This window comes from Lepidochelys kempii, chromosome 15, assembly GCF_965140285.1.
Source record: "Lepidochelys kempii isolate rLepKem1 chromosome 15, rLepKem1.hap1, whole genome shotgun sequence".
In the NCBI taxonomy this organism is placed as follows: domain Eukaryota; kingdom Metazoa; phylum Chordata; order Testudines; family Cheloniidae; genus Lepidochelys; species Lepidochelys kempii.
Genome location: NC_136394.1, coordinates 33,482,105 through 33,503,594, shown reverse-complemented (window position 1 = coordinate 33,503,594; position 21,490 = coordinate 33,482,105). Strand labels below are relative to the sequence as shown.

General features: G+C 43.8%; 1 protein-coding gene across 3 annotated transcripts in view; it reads right to left on the bottom strand.

The window, feature by feature from the left end:
* The window catches only part of ZNRF3 (zinc and ring finger 3), a 220,290-nt gene that overhangs the window by 43,355 nt on the left and 155,445 nt on the right, over positions 1-21,490 (bottom strand). The window lies entirely within an intron of this gene.

The window sequence follows — 21,490 nt, the reverse complement described above, 5'->3', positions numbered from 1 at the left end:
TTTAGTTAAGTACAGTATAAAGATCTGCTAAGTAGAGTGGTAGTGAGAGTCCTTAAACTTTTCACAGTGAAAGAAGAGAAACGGAGGTGAGCAGGGGAAGCATACCGATTATACACTCAGATGTTGGCCATAAACATCATATGGGGCAGCTCCAATGATAGAGGTTTGGTTTGGCAGAGGTTCCATGATTAACACCAAAAGTTACCATATCCCACAAGTGAGAATGCACCGGAACAGAAGAAGAAAGACAGATCCATGCTTCTGACTTTTGCTTGGAACAGGAGTCTCTCTTATTTCCAAGTAATATGTTCCCTTTAGGACCTAGGGTGCACATGATGACTTTAAACCATTTTCCACAAATTAGTCTTTTGTTTTTATTCTACAGCTTGGCACCAGTGAGTTATAGAGTGCTGTATCTACATCTGGGAAAAGAAAGAAAAATGCTCTTCTCCGAGACAGTTACCAGCACCTTTTCATTAACTTGATGGTTGGTACATGTAATAGGCACCTCCTATTTGGAAAAAAACAGAAGCAGCCCAGCAAAATCCATTTATTTGTTTAAAAAGGCATGACTGGATTGTTTGATACTGCTTTTGGTTTAAAGCAAAGCAAAACCTTTAAAATACATCCTGCAAGCTAACTGTTTAAGTAGGCAAAAATTTATTAACTCTACATCCCTTTCATTATCCATAATAAATAACATTAGCAGCTGCTACTATTAGGGAAAAAACTGCACAAAGATTTGTTTAATGAATAGAAAAAATCCCGCTCCCAATTCCAACAGATTTACAGTTAAACCTGCAAAAAGGGTGGTGTGTCAGCCACAGGCCAAGACATTCCAGTATAGTAACCTGCGGCATACTGTTTACCTGAGAATCCTGCATGAAACCCACAATGTTATGTCAAATATACTACATCATTAGGGTGGATAAACCCTGAAAGCTTTTCTTGGTCCCTCAAAGCTACCAAGGGTACAAGAATGTGTGAGATATTTGGACAATATAGTCATACGTACTAATCCTGTGTTGAAATCAGTCTCCGTATCACCGAGATTTCTCTATCCAACAATTCTCTGGCAGGATTTGAAAGCCAGACCACAGGTCAGTTTTTCATCTGAAAGTGGGGAATGGAAAGGGATGATATCTAAACTGCTAAAGGCTGAAGTTACAAATTAACCTGCTGACCTGAACACTCAGCTCTGCTATCCTGAGCACTAAAGATTCATCTTCTATACATATGCTATAGATATTGCATATGGGGTGAAGATAGCCAGTACTGGGTAAATGCAGAGTGCACAGCAGTTTTCTATAAAAAATATGAAATCATGGACCATTTATCAGATTCACAATCTCCAAAACCAATCTTGAAACAGAGGCACTTAAGACATAAGTAGTCTAAAAAGGATGTTTGTTTGTAGTTCTGTCTAGATATGTAATCATGTTTACTATGGTGTATACTAATAAGGGCTACAAAACTAAGTGCCTCCCAAATACCCAAAATCTGAAGAAACCATCTCTCTCTCTTTTCCTTCCCAGCCTATAGAAGAAATAGCTTACTTGGTTTACAGTTGAGGGAAAGAAAGAAAAACTTAATAAAGTAAAGTGAAAGTGAAGAAACAGTTTTACATGTATTTAGTTCTGAATATGGAGACACCCATGGTCACTTCTCTCTCATGGCAATGGGTTCCATAGGCATAGGGTCTAGCTCCTAAGCTCACAAACCTTTCCCTGTTGGTTGCTAGTTTTGTTGTTCCAATATGATACAGTTGTTGTGAGGGATCAGAGTCACAAAGGGAGACATGATCTCAGGAAGGTAAAGTCAATCCCATGGCGGAGTCTGAATATCAGGAGAAGGTCCTGGAACTAGATTCTACTTAGTGAGGAGCCCGTACAGCAAGTAGCGCACAGGGGTGATGGGTTCATGGTGACCCAGGCTGCTAAACAGAAGGGCTGCTGCATTTTTTTTTATCATTTGGAGTTTTTGCAGGGTGTGACACTTCATTCTTAGATAAAAGTTGCAATAATCAAATCCACACAAGTGCTATAGCATCTAGTATATTCTCCAAAATCACCTGCTCTGACGTATAGCAGCAGCCAACTCGAAGGAGTCTATTCCATTCTTACCTTGGAACTGAAGGGATTATTTTCTTTCAGAATGAACTACAAACGGCAAACTGGCACCAGGACAAGTAAAAGGAGCGTATGCGTACACGTGCTCTGGTGAACATGCTCTGGTGCAGAGAGGAAGAAAGAAAAGATGTGGACATAAAGATATGGCTGGGAGGAAGGTTTTCTGAGTTAACCTAATCTAATTTCAGTCTTCTATAGCACATGATCCCACAGTATCTAAACTGTGAACAGAGGAAGAGTTTAGGTACCTTCTAACTATGTCAGAGGCATAGGGCAATATGATAAAGCCAGTGCTCCCGCTTCAGTGTTTTCTATAGTTGTGGAGGGCACTAGATCCCTTCTTTCTTAGGGCACCATTATACTAAGGCCGAGCCCTGCCCATGGGTTTTCAGTGTGGTTAGTTTGTCCATACCCTCTTTGTCTGAAAGTTGTATAATATACCCATGCAGCTGGTCACACTCTGGACCTGATCTTCAGTCTATAAGTCAAGATCAGTGACATCACAACACAGTCAATTGTGAGACCTTCCAGCTCCCAAACAAGACAGACCAATGATCTTGATTCAACCATGAAGACTCCGTGACTCCTAATACATTCTGAAACTTGCTAGAGGTCAACAGCACTCCATCCACTGAATGATGAGTCAAGAACCTGGTGAATCATTGTCATTATGAATGAGTCTTGATCATCAACACACTGCCTCCCAAATGGCTCCTTCCTTCTTATTGCCCACACAGTGCCTTAGGTTTCTGATGCTCTGTACTGGCTGATGGGAAAGGAGTAGAACCTCAAGTACTGATGGTGGATAAAAAAGGCTGATACAGACAAATACAAAACCTAATGAATTCCTTAAAGCCTGTATCATCAGCCTTCAATGAACCTACCAAAACTGACCCTCAGGAGCTATCCAGAGTGGTAAAGTGCTTCATCAATCCTGTATGTCAACAACTTGCATCATCATTGAGCACCAACTACTGTGAAGAACTATCATCCTACTTTGTATATACATTCTGGAAGCCTTCTCCAACAGCATGGATGCACCTTCTGCGCATCCACCAACCAACAGCCCACCTGCATTCCCAGAGATCAATACATTCACACATGAAGTAGTTCTGGACAACCAGAGGGAGTCTTGGTCCAAAACTTGTAAATTTGACCTATGCCATTCCTAGCCTGTGAAAGAGTCATAAGCAACTGGTGCCACTCCTGACTGAAACAGCCAGCACCTCTTTCAAAGAAAAAACTCTCTTCTTCCTTCAAAACACATATGAAACCCACCTTGGATACATCTGTTCTAGCCATCTATCACCTGGTGTTAACCTCTCCCCCTTCCTGAGCGCACACAAAGAAAGTAGCCAAAGGCCAACTGCAAGCTTATTTAATTGAGGGCAACATTCTAAGACCAGCACAATCTGAATTCAGCCCACAGCATAGAACTGAAACCACTTCAGTGGCACTGATGGATGATATCCTGCTCTCAGTGGACAGCAGGCAGACACCCATTCTCGTCCTCCTGGACTTCTGTGCAGCCATCAATACTGCTTACCATGAAATACAGTATCTTGCCTGAGAAGGGGGACAGGGGTCCAAGGTGCTAAAATGATGTGAGTCTTTCCTAGATGGACTCACCCAATGAGCATTAACGGGACACAGCACCTCCACTACTAGATCTCGCACTTGTGGGGCTCCACAAGGATCAATTCTCTCTCCAGTCCTTTCCAACATTTACAAGAAGCCTCTAGGCAAACTGGTCAGACAACATGACTTAAGCATCAGCAATATGCAGGGAAGCACAGCTCTACCTACCCTTTATCGCACACAACCACACCACTACCAGCAGGACAGCCCTGTGCTTGGATGAGATGGGCTCATGGATGAAGAATAGCTGGTTGAAGCTGAACCTGAGCAAGACAGAGGTGATACAGTTGGGCACAAGAAAGCATTTTGAAGAGTTTGCTGTGACGGTGCAGTCTCCTTTGGTGGAAGGTTCACAACCACAATTAGTCAATTCAGTCTGTAGTTTAGGAGTACTCATGGATTCCTTGATGATGGCGAGCTCTCATGTAGCAGAAGCCATACGTAATGTTTCCTGTCATCTCTGGCCAGCTAGGAGACCTTGTCCTATCCTGGCAGACAATGACCTGGCCTCAGTTATTCACACCATCATCACTTCTTAGCTGGACTACAGCAATGTGAATAACTTGGCCTAAAGCCTTCAGCCCTTAGGAACTTCAACTAGTACAGAACGCTGCAGTGCACCTCTTCAACTACACAGGCTACTGCAAGCAAACAAATCATCTTCTCCCTACACTATATTTTAAGTTAAGTTTATGGTCTAGCCCTATATCTTTATGGTCTCTGTGCCCCATTCCTGGGATACCTAAAAGACCCCCTAAAGATTCAGGATGAAGTCCATGGTAAAAACTACACTTATCTGGCACAGAAGAACTCTCTACAATAAGTAAAGTTCACTTGTGTAAGAGAAATTTCTGAGGGGCCAGTTGGAGACTGTGGTATGAATTCCCCAAGGAATTAAGGGTCACCACAAAGCTCACCACCTTCTGCTGCAAGCGAAAGATGCATTTCCTTGACCTTGCCATCTCTAACAAATACATAGAAATATGCATATTTCAAAAAACCCTACCAAAACAAGACACTCCAGTGCATATGCGCTCCAGACTCTGTTGTTTACCTCTCTCCATTATGAAAACTGATCCTTTATTCCTACCCTTTGTTTCCTTTACTGATCCAAGAGTGGAGCTTCCCTCTTATCACATGACCACATAGCTTCCTTAAGAGCCTTTGGTGACGGACCTTATCAAAGGCTTTCTGAAAGTCCAAGTACACTATATCAACTGGATCACCTTTGTCTGGGATACGAAGGTTGTAGAATCCCTGGCACTGAAGGTTTTTAAGAACAAATTAGATAAACACTTGTCAGAGATGATCTAGGTATTCTTGGTTCTGCCTCAGCCCAGGCAGCTACATTAGATGACCTCTTGAGGTCCCTTCCAGCCCTACATGATTTCTATGATGCTATGGTGAAGGCGTGTCACCACTCTGTATACACGCACTGACTTAGCAGCAGTATTGCAGTCCAGTTTTTAAGTACAAGTACCTGCAGCTATATGATTAACATCCGTCTTATGTGGCTCATTCTTGCACACGGGGGAATTTGGTATGTGCAGTGCAGTGTTTTGTAGGGTTTTTGTTTCTTTAATATATACAAGCTGATCTGTGTTTTTCTTGTAGAGAAAAGCAAGAGAAAAGGAAGTATGCTTTTCACTGGAACTGGACGGTGGTAAAGTTTATTATGGTCCTTAATTCCTGAGACAGAATTCATTCCACAGACTGAGACCGGTCCCCTTAGAAAAAAAACTGTCTCCTGAATAGATGAGCTTTACCCTTTTGTGATAGAGAGTTCCACAGAGTCCCAGAAGCACAGTCGTGAGCCATGGGTCCCCATCCCAGAGCTTTAGGTGATCTTTTAGATATAATGGGCCCAGGGGACTTAAATATAAAAGAGAGAGAGCTTTAACTGGACTCAATATTCTATGGGAAACCAGTGCAGAGAGCAGAGGACAGGTCTGACATGTTCATGGTAGCCCAGGTTGTTGAGAAGGCATGCTGCTGCATTCTGTACTAGCTGAAGTATCCCAACGGCTGATGGGTTCATGACCAGTATGACCAACAGTACTGTAGTCAAGCTGGAAGTTAATCAATCATGTTCAACTGAGGCCAGGTCAATACCTCACAGGATGGGATGGAGTCTCTTAGTCTAAGGGTTCTGGGGGGAGGAAGCAAAAGCAGCAGCCATGAGTATGGCAGAGCTAGCATCAGTGAAGAACACAAGAAACTGCGGACTGATTTGACTAATTTTGGATGTGTACCTTCAACACAAGGAGGCTCATCCATTGCTGCAAACTCCTCAGAGTGCTTCTCTGAGTACCACCACAGCTCCACCTTACTTGGATTTAGGTTCAATCAGCTGATCTTCATTCATGAGCTTATCCTGTTCAAGCACTGGGTCATCTTAGTGGTATTGGTATGGTCATAGCAGATGAAGGACAGAGAGAACGGTACGTCGTCTGCATATTGCTGGCACTCGAGCCCCTCTCATTTCACCAGTTCTAATGGCTGAATGTAGAAGTGTAATTTCTCCAAGATTAATCTTTGGGTTTATCTATTTTAGTGCATTCTCTTGGTACTCTGGGACAGCAGAGGACAGCAGTATCTCATGGTCGACAGCACTAAATGCAGCAGAGCGATCCAGGAGGATGAGAATATATGTCAGATGAGGTGGATTTCTTCATAGGAAGAAAAGACTGATAATTTCCATGGGGTACACGAGCAGTGCCAGAATTCAGACTCAGTTTGCTTCTAACTTATGCTTTGTTCTCTCCCATTTTTCTTTTGGATTTGGCAAACTATCTACCAGGCAGCACGTGTTTGGCTGACAAGTTCCGTGGGCATGCTAAGGATAAAGATGCACTGCCCACACTGGCTCAAGGAAGTACTCTGATTTGGTCAGCAACTTTGCATTAGTGACTAATGAAAGATGACATGATCACCTTTTCAAGACATAATGGTGCTTTGTTTTGGATTAGGTTAGTTTCAGGGACCCAAACTGTGGTGGGCCCATGTTGTTAATTTGTTGCTTTTTTCCCCAGAAAAAGGGTTCTTGTTACAAAGGGAAACTGGAAACTTCTTTCCACACAAGCAGAGACATGGCTGTATTGCAAAGGCCTCAGGGTAAGGATTAAAGAAAAACAAAATAGAAACCCTTCCTTCTCTAATTAGGGTCTTCATTTGCCAAAGAGCCATTCCACAGCGGGAGGAATTACATTCAGGCTGTTGCTTGGATAACGTCTCCCAGCAGGTTGGCTCCTCAGAGCAGGCTCCTCTGAGCCAACAATTTCTGGTTACTTGGAGGCAAGCTGCCTATATACTGTTTTAACTGGCCTGGTTTTTGCAGCCGGTATTGCTGAGGAACAGTTTTCTGTTCCGAATGCAGAGATAAAAGCTTGGTTTGGTTTGAAATTCTCCCCACTTTCTTTCTCCCTTTCTTTTTTTAAACTTGGGAATTATAGGTTTGGAGTTTGTGTTATTTCTCTTGTAGACATCAGTGTTTTCCCCCTTAGCCACTTGATTCTCTGCCAGTGAAGGCTGCTGTCTGGAGTCCAGTGATTCAATCAGCCCCTACCTCATCATTAACACTGTGGTGCTGGCGGTCACCGTCCGTTGCTGGTGACAGGAAATCCTAACTTGCAAGAGGTTAACCACAGCCCATAAACAGCCGGGCTGGCTCATTAGTCTCTTAGAGTAAGCCCAAAGGAGCTTTTGGTTGTTTCAACACTGTTCATGGGCTTAAGAGTCTGTGTCTTTGGAGCTCTGAGGAACCAACTTGTCTTCCCCAAAAACAGTAAGAAAAGAAAGATAACTATCTGTCCCATCAGCCAAGCATGTCTCCCTGTTCAGATGCCTGGACACTAAGGTCAGTTCTCTCCAAGCTTTTTGGCACTCTCCTCAAGCTATCCAGGGCTGGGAAGCTAGAAAATCTCTGGAGTATTTTTAAAGATTTGTTGGGAATCAAACTTCCAGATACAGACCTATTCACCAGAAAACCTGTGTACCCATGTCCAGACACTGGCTGACGCACCAGAACATGCACACACATTTTTTTTACTTTCATTAAATGTCTCAGTGTGAATCTCATGCTGGTAACTTAGCACAGCTCACCGCTCACAAACGCGCCTCAGCCCTGAGCTAGAGGGACCATCCTATAGGATAAAAAGGGAAGTTCAGTCCATGCTCTCTGCTGACAAAGGGGACATCTTAGCGCTAATTTTTCTTAATTTGTGAAATGGACACCTATCCCACTTGGAATTAGACCTCTGAACTATACAAAACACAAAATTGTCACATGCTACAAATGCAGATACCCTTAAGTATATCTGCATAGTGTGAAAGTAGAATGAATTATATTGAAATTATAATTCATTAAAGAAATGCTGCTTGAAGGGTTTGTTGAAATATAGTTGTCAGGAAGAGAAACATTAAGGAGTGTGAGACAATGGGTCCTCAAACTAATTAACTTAGAGCTCCTACTGAGCTAGGAGATTGGTAAACATTAGTATGCAAATAAGATATGTATGTATATTTGTCAGTTTCTGCTTCCTTTTGTCTCTTACGTTAAATTGGCTTTCGCTTAATTGTATAAATAACTTAGCATGAGCCTCAGAGAGGGGCTCACATATCTGGGTGCAGTGGGAAAGCGCTTTGCTAATAAACAGAGTGGTCTGACAAATTATGTGAGTCCTGAATCTGACTTTGACAATTTGGAGGTCCCACCAAGATGGCAACCGTCTTCACTGGGGCCGTGCGACTCCTGACTGTTCTTAGGACGGCTGTGGCAAGCTGGCACCTGGGCATTTGGCCCAAGCGGTCCTCCGCCAGAACAGAAGGGTGCATGACCACAGTGAAGTCTACGCCATCGAACCTGTTGGGTCCCATTCTGTTCTGGTAGGAATCCCAGGATCTGACATCAGGAATCTGGTCAGGTAATTATTTCTGTGTTTTGTCTGGACTGAGGACTGTCTTGTCTCTGTGTCTATCCGTCCTCCCTGTGGTGTGTTTGAGTCTGGGTGCCATCTCCGTCCGGGGATCGGCTGACCAAAGGGTTCCTGTCCCCATGGTCTGAGTGAGTGAAATCTGCACAATCACAGCCGCACCGCGCCTTGGGTAAAACCCTTGGTGTGAAAGCAAGGGCGATTGAGGCAGTAGCCTGTGGGCTCCTTTTGTGTGTTGCACCGGGCATCGCTCTGACAAACCCGACTTTCCTTCTTATGTGATTGCTGTGTAAAGTCCTTCTGTATGGGTAACCAGACGTCGAAGTCGGGACAGTTCCCTAAAGGAACACTGCCTCATTTTATGTATTTTAGGAAGAGTCCGGACTCCTGTAAATTTCTGGAAAAATGGTCTAGGCTAACTTAGGAGAATCCCAAAATTCAGTGGCCACTGTTAGGATCTTGGGACAAAGACCGAGCAGACGTCTTAAAAGACAAACTCGGCCAACCTAAAACTAAATTGGCAAAAGGAGAGGTTGATTGTTTCATACAGTGGTGGGAAGAGGCAAATCATAGGTGGACAGAATCAAAACTTGCCCCTCTCAAAGATTCTGGCTTCTATCCCACCAGATGCAACTCATTTTACTGTTGTTGATTTGTGCTCTGCTTTCTTTTCTGTCCTGGTTCACCCTAACTCCCAGTTCCTGTTTGCCTTTTCTTACAAGGGGCAACAGTACACATGGACCACACTGCCCCAGGGGTATACTGAAAGCCTGTCATATTTTTCCCAAGCATTAGCCCGAGACCTTGCTGACCTTGTTTTCCCGTCCAGGTCCACACTAGTCCAGTATGTAGATGATCTACTCCTCTGTTCCCCTTCATTCTCTGCCTCTGAAACTGATTCTTTATCGTTACTACCCTAGCAAATAAGGGTCACAAAGCTTCTCGCTCTAAACTACAACTCTGTCAAACTTCTGTCACATACCTTGGCTTTCTCCTCTCCCAGGGTTCCTGTGCACTTTCTCCCACCCGCGTCCAAGCTATCCTTAGCTTTCCCCAACCCTGCTCCCCACGCCAGGTCTGGAAGTTTTTAGGCATGGCTGGATTTTGAAGACAATGGATTCCCCAATATGCCTCCCTTGCAAAACCTCTCCGGGAACTCACTCGATTCTCTGTGCCTGACTGCATGCCGTGGCCCCCTGAGGCCACTTCTGCCTTTGTTTCCCTCAAACAGGGTTTGGCTTCTGCCCCTGCCTTAGGGCTGCCTGACTATTCTAAGCCTTTTACCCTTTTCTGTCACGAACAATCTGGGCGTGCACTTGGAGTTCTCACTCAGATGCACGGAGAAAAGAACCGCCCAGTGGCTTATTTCTCTGCCAATTTAGACCCTGTTGCCCAAGGCTTACCCCCCTGCCTGCAGCGCACCTAGTCAAAATGTCTGATTCCCTTGTTCTCTGCTCTCCTCTTACCCTCCTGGTCCCTCACTGACCTCGCCCTGCTCCAAGGCTCTGCCCCAGAAACCGAGAAAGAATCCTGGGTTGCCCAAGGTTGCTCTCTACATCCCGATTCTTTTTGGCACTCGCCTACTGGCGCCTTTGTAGCCCCCTTTTCACTCTACCCATTTCTGGCCACCCTGCTACACAGTGTTTCGCATGTCGGAAAGGAGGGGATGGTCTCTGCTGTACCTAAGACAGGATGGTGGGCCCCTCCATTTTAGCTCTTTTGCAGCCCACCACTGTGCAGCCTGTACCATTTGCCAAAGCCATAATATTGGTAAACCTGTAAAAGTGGCCCAGGGGTTCCGGGGCCTGCCTCAAGCACCATTCTTGCATTGGCAACTTGACTTTGTACAAATGCCTAAGTGTCAACAATATGAATTTATATTGGTTATGGTATGTTTATTCTCTGGTTGGATTGAAGCCCTTCCTTGTTGCAAGGCTGACTCGCTATCTGTTGCCAAATGTTTGTTAAATCATATTATGCCTGCCAAGGGAATTCCTGCTACTCTGTCCAGTGATCAGGGTACACATTTTACTGGACAACTTGTTCAACACCTGGACCGTATATTGCATATCAAACACCTGTTGCACTGTCCCTACCACCCACAGAATGCAGGTGCAGTTGAAAGACGAAATGGTGTACTTAAGAATAAGCTTGCTAACATTTGTGACTCTACAGGATTAAGCTAGCCAGCAGCCTTACCATTAGCCCTTATGGACATGAGATCCACTCCATCCCAAAGGCATAAATTAAGTCCCTTTGAAATTGTTATGGGACGCCCTATGCGAGCTATGACTACCATTACTCCTGTTCCAGATTTGAACTTGACTCACAGTGCGCTCCTTCAGTATTGCAAGGGACTAATGCAAGCTGTAAGTCACTTCCATTCACAGGTTCGAGCCGCCTGGCCCACGGAACCCACCTCCGACACTTGCCACAACCTCGAGCCAGGTGATTGGGTCTACGTACGGCGCCATCATCGAAAGCACGCCTTGGAGCCCCGGTGGAAGGGGTACTCATCAGGTACTGCTTACTACACAGACGTCTGTTAAACTATCTGGCATCGCAGCGTGGATACATGCTTCACAGTGTAAGAAGGCACCATCTCCAGAGAACCAATCATCACCTCAGGACAATGCAGAGTCAATTTTGACTCCAGAAGAATACGTAGAGGAACAGTCTGCAATACCTTACAATCTACGCTCTCGTAAGGGTTGCCAGAAGCAGACACTGTTCCTTGGCTGCTGGTATCATACAGTCTGGGGAGACCACGATGACAATTCTTTTATCCGGCAGCAGGTGTGGATAGCTCAGATCCTTAATATTTCTAATTGCTGGGTCTGCAGCCACATCCCAGCCCACTCTCAAACTGGTGTTCCTGTCCTGGCTATCCCGCTCAAGTCCCCAGACCTCACTGGAGGGCCTCGTCTGTTTAACAAATACGGAACAGCAATGACACTTGGGAAGCGGTGGGAATAAATGCACCTAAATGGATACGTGTGGTGGAGGGAAAAGGTCATTGGTGTTGGGTGTGTAATGGGACAGGGCTGGATCTGGGGAAAAGCCGTTGCCTTCAGCATATAGTGGCCAATGGTGTATGGGATTATTTAAACAAAACTAAAAAGTGGCGGGCCGGGTATGGAGATATGAATTCAAACAGAGAAATCAATCTCATGTTCCCCCTATAGTCATGCAAATAACACCACTCCTCGTAAGGAGAATTACCCTGTACCCTTTGGGGGATACTCCTCCTCCTTTGCAAACACCTATATGACAAATGGGTGCAACCGACCCTTCCTGGCCTTAATAGGCCATCACTGGGAGTGTGGGACCAGAGCTTATACCGCAGTAACAGCTAATTGGACAGGAATCTGTTATCCCGCCCGACTCTTCCCACAATTCCGAGTGCTAGGAACCTTCCCTCGAGAACGCCTCCGCAATTTCAGGCGAAAAAGAAGGGACTTAACAGATGCCCAATGGTATGTAAATAACATAAGCCCCTTAACCTGGGAAGAGGCCATTGGCGGTTCCTTCATACCATTAGGGGGAGTAATACACCATGCAAAAAGGCTCCTAAGGTTACAAGCAGTAGTTGAAATAATGGCAAATGAAACTGGAGAAAGTTTAAGAGCCCTGGCCAAAGAAACAGGGGCAATCTGACAGATGGCCCTCCAAAACCGTCAGGCACTGGACATAGTGCTGGCGGCAAAAGGAGGGACTTGTGCTCTCATTGGAAAAGACTGTTGTGTGTATATACCAGACAACACCAATGAGGTAACAGATCGTGCTAGCCACTTAGAACAAATCGCATATCTTCCCCACGAAGAGCCAAGCTCTTTATGGAAGTGGCTAAGTAACCTTTTCAATTTCTCTGGCATAGGAAACTGGTTGTTTCAGGGAGCCCTAACTCTCCTGTTTGGAATCCTAATAATTTTTATATGTTTTCAGTTACTTTCCTGTTGTATCCAAAATTGTGTCAGGCATGCTACACAGATAGCTGCCCCAAACCAGAGTGCTAATTTGATGATTTTAAATATCACTGATGAACAAAGAATCATAGAATATCAGGGTTGGAAGGGACCTAAGGAGGTCATCTAGTCCAACCCCCTGCTCAAAAGCAGGACCAATCCCCAATTAAATCATCCCAGCCAGGGCTTTGTCAAGCCTGACCTTAAAAACTTCTAAGGAAGGAGATTCTACCACCTCCCTAGGTAACGCATTCCAGTGTTTCACCACCCTCCTAGTGAAACAGTTTTTCCTAATATCCAATACAGTCTCCCACAGTATTCTTGTCAGCAAGTTAAAGAAGTATGGGCTGGATGAATGCACTGTAAGGTGGGTAGAAAGTTGGCTAGATTGTCGGGCTCAACGGGTAGTGATCAATGGCTCCATGTCTAGTTGGCAGCCGGTGTAAAGAGATAAAGAACGATTGATATGCAGAATCCAGTAATTGTTGGTCATTGCGTAGCTTGACCAAAAGGAGGGATTGTGAAAGTAGAATGAATTATATTGAAATTATAATTCATTAAAGAAATGCTGCTTGAAGGGTTTGTTGAAATATAGTTGTCAGGAAGAGAAACATTAAGGAGTGTGAGACAATGGGTCCTCAAACTAATTAACTTAGAGCTCCTACTGAGCTAGGAGATTGGTAAACATTAGTATGCAAATAAGATATGTATGTATATTTGTCAGTTTCTGCTTCCTTTTGTCTCTTATGTTAAATTGGCTTTGGCTTAATTGTATAAATAAGTTAGCATGAGCCTCAGAGAGGGGCTCACATATCTGGGTGCATTGGCAAAGCGCTTTGCTAATAAACAGAGTGGTCTGACAAATTATGTGAGTCCTGAATCTGACTTTGACAATAGCCATTGTGAAGACATTCAGAGATGAAGTTCAGAGGGGAGCAATAGCTTCTAGAAAGTCCTATTTTTGGGAGTGGGAAGGGCGGATCAACCTCGTAAGTTTTGAGTTGTATTCAACTCCTCTTCCGCCAAGCCCTATGCCCCTTCTTGCAAATGTTCCTAACTAATTTCTTTGCAACATCTCTAAAAATCTATTATTTCTTTTTCATCACTAGTGCTAAAACTTGCCTGTCTCTTACTGTGAATACTGGAACCCCTCCCCCTCTAATCTCCCTGCCAATCTAACCAAAACTCCACTGCACTTCTGATATCACCCCCTTCTCATTTTTAGTGCACTGATTTCAGGCTCTTCGTTCTCCTCTGCAAAGCCCTAAACAGTCCCATTCCCTGCCTTCACATCTGCTCTCCGCTCTCTTCATCTTACTGCTCCTTTATCGCACTCTGCTTGCCAACTTTCCTTTGTTATAATTCCTGTGCTTCATGCAACCTTATTTCTTGCCCAACCACTTCTTGTCACCTCCAAATCCATTCTTTCGTGTAGCCTTCTAACTATAGCTGTTTCAGTTATCACATGTATCGATTTGGTCTGTAAGCTCTTTGTAGCATGAAATCCCCATCATGGACTTGTAAATGAGTCACAAACCATGTACAATTATGGAGTTCTAAAATCTTACCCAACTGGAAAACAGGCCAAGTCCTGAAGTCCTCCTCAGTCCTAACTCAGCCAAAACTTCCAGTGATTTCAGTGGGAGTTCTGCCTGAGTAAAGACACCAGTAACAAGTGTCAGAAAATAACAGTGGTTTCTTTAGCTCCACATTTCTTTGGGGGGATTGTGGAGGACTCAGTCCTAAAAGGAACATTTATGCAGAGCTGATCCACTGTTAGCAAATCTGTGGAGAGGCCAAAGGGAAAAGAATAAGATGTGTCTTTATTTGCATGCTGCTGCTGCTCTTTCCATGTTATAAAAATGCATGGTGAAAGTCTGAGAATGTTAATGTAATAGTGAAAGCCTAGTAACTCTGACTTTTGACATTGGCTGTTGTTCTGTAGTCTCTGCTGTTCTCCTCACACCTCTTATACCTGGTTGATATCGCTACACTGACAACACACACATCTACTTCTCCATAAGTAGGTGTCTCTGTCCAGCCCCATGTAAGCCTCTTTCTGATATTTCTTTCTGTATGGCACTTAACATGGCTGAGATAAAATTCCTTATCTTACACTCTCTCCTCTTGATGCACTCCTGGATTGCCATCCCCAAATTAGCTTTCTCACCTGTCAATTGAACATTGTCTTTCCCCTTCTCACTTCCTTCCATTTGCTCTTCCTTAAAGAGACTGTTGAAATCAAGACAGGAAATAATCATGGAGCCGAAAGAGGGTTAGAAGGAAAGACAAGAGAAAAGGTGTATCTCAAGTTTAAAACCTTGTCCTCACCTTCACGGTACTTCACAATACTAGCTTAACCTACATCTCAGACCTTGTTTTATGTTTCCCCACACATCCCCTGCACTCCACCAATGATAATTATCTCCCATTCCTGTTTGTATGCATGCAGTGCCCATCTGAAGCAGTTTGCCAAGTTAGTTCCTTCTCCCCATTCAAGTTCCTCGTAAATCTGTTAAACAGGCTTGCAGTTGGAAGGTAGCATGATCTGGGAAGCAGGTGGTACATCGTTCTCATCATGCCTTTGCTGAGGAATCACTTGGTGGCTGTGGGCAAATCATTTCCTCTCTTTGCTTCCATTTATATCCATCCCATAATACCTGCTTACCCCACAGGGACACGATGACTATTAGACATTAGCTAGTCAATGTACTTTGAACTAGTCAAGCACGACATAAATGCTATTATGGAAACCTCACATCTTCCTAGATGCAAACAGAATTTAAAAACAGAACAAGTGTTATCCTGTCTCTGGATCTCCCTGTGCATCTCTGTTAGCATCTCAGGAGGCAGAGCTCAGTGGTTTGAGCATTGGCCTGCTAAACCCAGAGTTGTGAGTTCAATCATTGAGGGGGCCATTTAGGGATCGGGGCAAAAACTGGGGATTGGTCCTGCTTTGAGCAGGGGGTTGAACTTCTGAGGTCCCTTCCAACCCTGATATTCTCTGATAGTGATTGTCTTGTTTTTGGGCTTTGTACCGCATCAAGCTGCATACTATTGCCACTAAGAAAATAAGAATATGGATGCCTGAGACAGATGGACGTAAAAATACAATGTGAAAATACCAGCACAATTACCAGGATCCTTTCTGAGACATGAGTCTTAAAGAAGCTGCTCCTGTCATAGGACCCACAGTGGACAGATTTGTATCTAATGCCCTGCTGCTACTTTATTCTACACATCAGAGCTCATCTTTCCTCCAGACACTTACACTCTTTTTCTTGCATCTTCACGCTCTGTACTATTGAATTGTTTTTGTTACCCTACATTTTTAGCAACTAGTCTTGACGTGGCAGCCCCTCTCAACTGTATGTTTTACAAATGATATAACAGAACAAAGCTGTCTGCTCCCTTGGCTCCCACTAAGGCATTGCAGAGCCCCTGCTCTTCCTCAGTTATCTGTGTATAGCCTTGGTTAAATGAAGCATTTGTCCCCTTATATATATAATATTTTAAAAAGAATACAAAGCACATATGCTCTAGACTTGAGAATAGTGTATAATCCTCTAGTAAGTAACACTGAGTTTAAGGTTTCAGAGTAGCAGCCGTGTTAGTCTGTATTTGCAAAAAGAAAAGGGGGACTTGTGGCACCTTAGAGACTAACCAATTTATTTGAGCACAAGCTTTCGTGAGCTACAGCTCACTTCTTCTGATGCATTCAGTGGAAAATACAGTGGGGAGATTTATATCCATAGAGAACATGAAACAATGGCTGTTACCATACACACTGTAACGAGAGTGATCACTTAAGGTGAGCTATTACCAGCAGGAGAGCAGGGGGGTGGGGTGGGGGTTGGGGAAGGGGAAGAGAAACCTTTTGTAGTGATAATCAAGGTGGGCCATTTCTAGCAGTTGACAAGAACGTCTGAGGAACAGTGGGGGGAGAGGGGAATAAACAAGGGGAAATAATTTTACTTTGTGTAATGACCCATCCACTCCCAGTCTCTATTCAAGCCTAAGTTAATTGTATCCAGTTTGCAAATTAATTCCAATTCAGCAGTCTCTTATTGGAGTCTGTTTTTGAAGGGTTTTTTTTGTTCTGTTTTTTTTTTTTTTTTTTTTTTTTTTTGAAGAATTGCCACTTTTAGGTCTGTAATCGAGTGACCAAAGAGATTGAAGTGTTCTCCGACTGGTTTTTGAATGTTATAATTCTGGACGTCTGATTTGTGTCCATTTATTCTTTTACGTAGAGACTATCCAGTTTGACCAATGTACTTGGCAGAGGGGCATTGCTGGCACATGATGGCATATATTACATTGGTGGATGTGCAGGTGAACAAGCCTCTGATAGTGTGGCTGATGTTATTAGGCCCTGTGATGGTGTCCCCTGAATAGATATGTGGGCACAGTTGGCAACAAGCTTTGTTGCAAGGATAGGTTCCTGGGTTATTGGTTCTGTTGTGTGGTATGTGGTTGCTGGTGAGTATTTGCTTCAGGTTGGGGGGCTGTCTGTAGGCAAGGACTGGCCTGTCTCCCAAGATTTGTGAGAGTGTTGGGTCATCCTTCAGGATAGGTTGTAGATCCTTAATAATGCGTTGGAGGGGTTTTAGTTGGTGGCTGAAGGTGTTCTGTTATTTTCTTTGTTGGGCCTGTCCTGTAGTAGGTGACTTCTGGGTACTCTTCTGGCTCTGTCAATCTGTTTCTTCACTTCAGCAGGTGGGTACTGTAGTTGTAAGAATGCTTGATAGAGATCTTGTAGGTGTTTGTCTCTGTCTGAGGGGTTGGAGCAAATGTGGTTGTATCGTAAAGCCTGGCTGTAGACAATGGATCGTGTGGTGTGGTCTGGATGAAAGCTGGAGGCATGTAGGTAGGAATAGCGGTCAGTAGGTTTCCGGTATAAGGTGGTGTTTATGTGACCATCGCTTATTAGCACCATAGTGTCCAGGAAGTGGATCTCTTGTGTGGACTGGTCCAGGCTGAGGTTGATGGTGGGATGGAAATTGTTGAAATCATGGTGGAATTCCTCAAGGGCTTCTTTTCCATGGGTCCAGATGATGAAGATGTCATCAATGTAGCGCAAGTAGAGTAGGGGCGTTAGGGGATGAGAAATGAGGAAGCGTTGTTCTAAGTCAGCCATAAAAATGTTGGCATACTGTGGGGCCATGTGGGTACCCATAGCAGTGCCGCTGATTTGAAGGTATACATTGTTCCCAAATGTGAAATAGTTATGGGTGAGGACAAAGTCACAAAGTTCAGCCACCAGGTTTGCCGTGACATTATCGGGGATACTGTTCCTGACGGCTTGTAGTCCATCTTTGTGTGGAATGTTGGTGTAGAGGGCTTCTACATCCATAGTAGCCAGGATGGTGTTTTCAGGAAGATCACCGATGGATTGTAGTTTCTGAGTTTAAGGGCTACTTAAAGATACCAGACAAATCCATAACAAGTCCCATTGACTGGAAGTTGAAATTAGAAAAATTCAAACTGGAAGCAAGAAGCAATTTTGTTTTAAATCCATATGGTAATAAACTATTGGAGCATCTTACCAAGGAATGTGATGGATTCATCATCCCTTGGAGTCTTTAAATCAAGATTGGGTGTTTTTTTCTAAATTACATGTGCTAGTTTAGCTGTAAGCAACTGAGATTGAAAGTGTTCACTTACACAGTAGGGAAAAAATTCCTTCCAATGCAAGAATTACTGGGTGAAGTTCTATGGGCACAGCGGTTGCTCTTGCCTTTTAGATCTATGAACTAGCATTGGAAATGTATGCCAAGCCAGCCTAATCTCATTCGAAAGAGCTCTTCCATTTTGGGTTCAGAATGGTTTCCCTTCTTTTCACAGAAAGTGATAGGCTTTGAAAGGGCTTCTACAAGCTTTCAACATCTGAATTACTTCTCTCAAAGAGAATGTTAAATAGTGTTTAAATACTAGGGGCCTGAGTTGAGTTTTTTTTTAAGCCTAAGGGATTTGAACTGGATCAGAAATATGAAACGTAACGTAAAACTATTTTCAAATGCAAATGAATTTACTGCTGGGGAGAAGAGTGTCTGATATTTTGTATTTTGTTGCAGCAAGCTGGGTGGAGCCACAGATTTGTAGGAAGTCAGAGGCTCACACAGGAAAAGTGACAAGTAGGAGAGAGACAACTTAGTACTTAAAATTCTGTCTTCAAGTACTGTAAAAGTAGTAACCAGTATATGGTAATAGAATTGTAACTGTACAATGTCCCAGGACCTCTCCCTAAAAAGGGCCCTATTAGGTATGAGTCCTGCAAAATTGGGTCCCTTAACTGACAAATGAATTGGTAATAAAATCTGAGATGGGGAGGTACTTATCAGACAGTGTTCTCTGAGGCATGTGCCCTACCTCAGGTGTACCAGAAGCTTCTGCAAGCAGAACTGAGGGAGCATCAACATTTCAATTGAGTTTCCAAGAGCTGGCTTCTTGAGAGGCATTTTGTAGATGGTAGTTTCTTAAAGTGCTTTATGGACTCTTCTGTTGATTAACTGGTGTGTTCAGTTCCTAGTGTCTACTTTAAAACAAACTCCTTGGGGCAGAACTTTATCCTCTGTTTTCTGCACAGTGCCAAAACACATTGTTGACACTCTAATATTAAATACACATTTGCAGTTCTGGCCTAAAAATGTTATCGTTCCTAAATGCTTGGTTAAGAAGTAGAACAGCTCCGCCTACAAAGACTTACGGGTAAACCTTCCGTAGGTACCATTCAAAAACAAAGTCTCTGAATAAGACCTAGAACTGGACAAGAAAAGCAGCCAACCTCACAAAGTGAAAGAACTCAGGTCAGGGTCACATAACATTCTGGGACATAACTCCAATACAAGGACTGCACAAATGAAAGGTAAGCCAGATTTATAATTATTGTTCAGTTTTATTTCCAGATACTTAAATATTCCAATAAATCAGAACTAAAACCCCCTCCTGTTAGAACAGCCCACTCCATAAATTGCCCTTAGGGCTGCACCTGTAGATCTACAGTTTAACTGTACCTGGTAAGAATGTTTGAGTTAAAAAAAGCATTAGAAAGCCAAACAATTAGAAGCCATAGCTACTTCTCAAACAAGATACTGACTCTCACTCAGACAGCAACCACAACCTTAACTCTGACCCATGGAAACTACAATAAAATATCATTATGACATAACACAAGAGGTTCTTCTAGTCAGTCTTAATGTAGATATGCTCTGATTAAAGTTCAAGGGCAATAAATGGGTTCATGGAGGGAGGAGAGGGGAAGAGATGGTGGCAGTATGCTTTTTAAGGAATCCTAGCACTGGACCGAGGAAAGCCAGCCAGTTTAGAGGTGGATGCATTCTCCCTCTTGCTGAGACTCATGGGAGTGAAGCCATGCTATTGCTCATCTCCTGAGAGCCACAGAAGGTAAATCCCTCTTTGGTGGACCTTAGGACGGAGACAGAAAAATACATCCCTTCCTAAGGTTTTGAGGCTTGTATGAGGGGGCAGGTTTGGTGGTTTAAAGCTGGTCTTCAGTACAGTCTCTTGCTAGCCATTCTTACTCTGGTCCTGCCCCGGGATCATAGGGAAAAAGGCAGGGCACTAGTAATTCTAGGTTCCACCAGTTGAACTTCTTTAAAATCAAAAAGCCAGTCAGCACTGGAAATTCACCAGTGAAAGAACACCACACAAGTTTGCATGCAGCACACAGGCAGGTACTCCCTGCCTGCAGCATGTGCAGGTACTTTCATTGCAACTTTAGACAACTTTACTCTGGAAACAGAGAAAGGCAAGGTTGGGCAGCTGCAGCATGTGGGGGAGAGGCCTGGCCGGCGAAGGAGAACGAGTCTCATTGTGCTGCATTGAGAAGGCAGGAATTCTAGAAGGGGAAAAGGTTCCCTTTGAAGCACATGGCACTAAGAGCTTCCCAGTGACCATAGCAACAGGCTCAGTGGGTTCCCAGCCTGAGAACCAAGGAGCAACAGCCATGATTCAAAAACAAAACAAAACAAAAAAACAGTCTGAAAGAAGAGGAGGGAGGAGGGGCAGGGGGAATGAAGCAGAATTAGCCTGGCAGAAACTGAGCGGCTCCCTGGTAGGCAAATCCAGCCAATAATGCTTGTTGGGTTCATGGGGTTTCCTTTTCATTTTCAAAGCTTTCTTCTTCCTTCTTCATCCCCCTTCCAGCCCTATTCAGGAGCTCATCAGATCAGTAAAGCCCAGGCCTTTGCTTCGCCTGCATGCAGCAGTGCCTTAAACAGGGCTGCACTGTGATCAAAGGAGATGCTAAATCAAGGCTGCCACACACATCCCTTGCCCAACCAGGATCCAGTTTTCACTGGTGTTCAAATGGGAGCTGTTTTTAGAGGGGGAGCAAAAAGGATGACACTCTTGTGACTGTCCTTCCATTATATCATATAATGCTCATTCTTGCTGGACAGATTTCTTGTGATGCAAAGATCTCTCTAGAATTAAATATTTTTGTTCCTAAATACTGGGCCTATTTAATGAGCGGACAGAGAAGTGGTGTAAAGCTACTGAAAACACAGACTAATGTTCTGCCCTGAGCAGAATCCTTGTACCAAACAGGCAGATTACTGTGTTATGGATGGACAACACTGTTATATTTCAGATCGTGGCTTTTTCCCTTTACTTAAATTCACCCTCAGTTCTCTCCCTCTTGCTTTCCAATGTGAGAAAACGTAGCTCCCCTCACCCACCTGACACACACTCATTCTGACACTTTCCCTGTTATTCCTAATGGCATCTTTCTACACAGTTCTTGATGTTCCTTGATCTTCCGAGTCATCTTCGGACCTGATCCACACAAAGCTGCATCAGTATAACT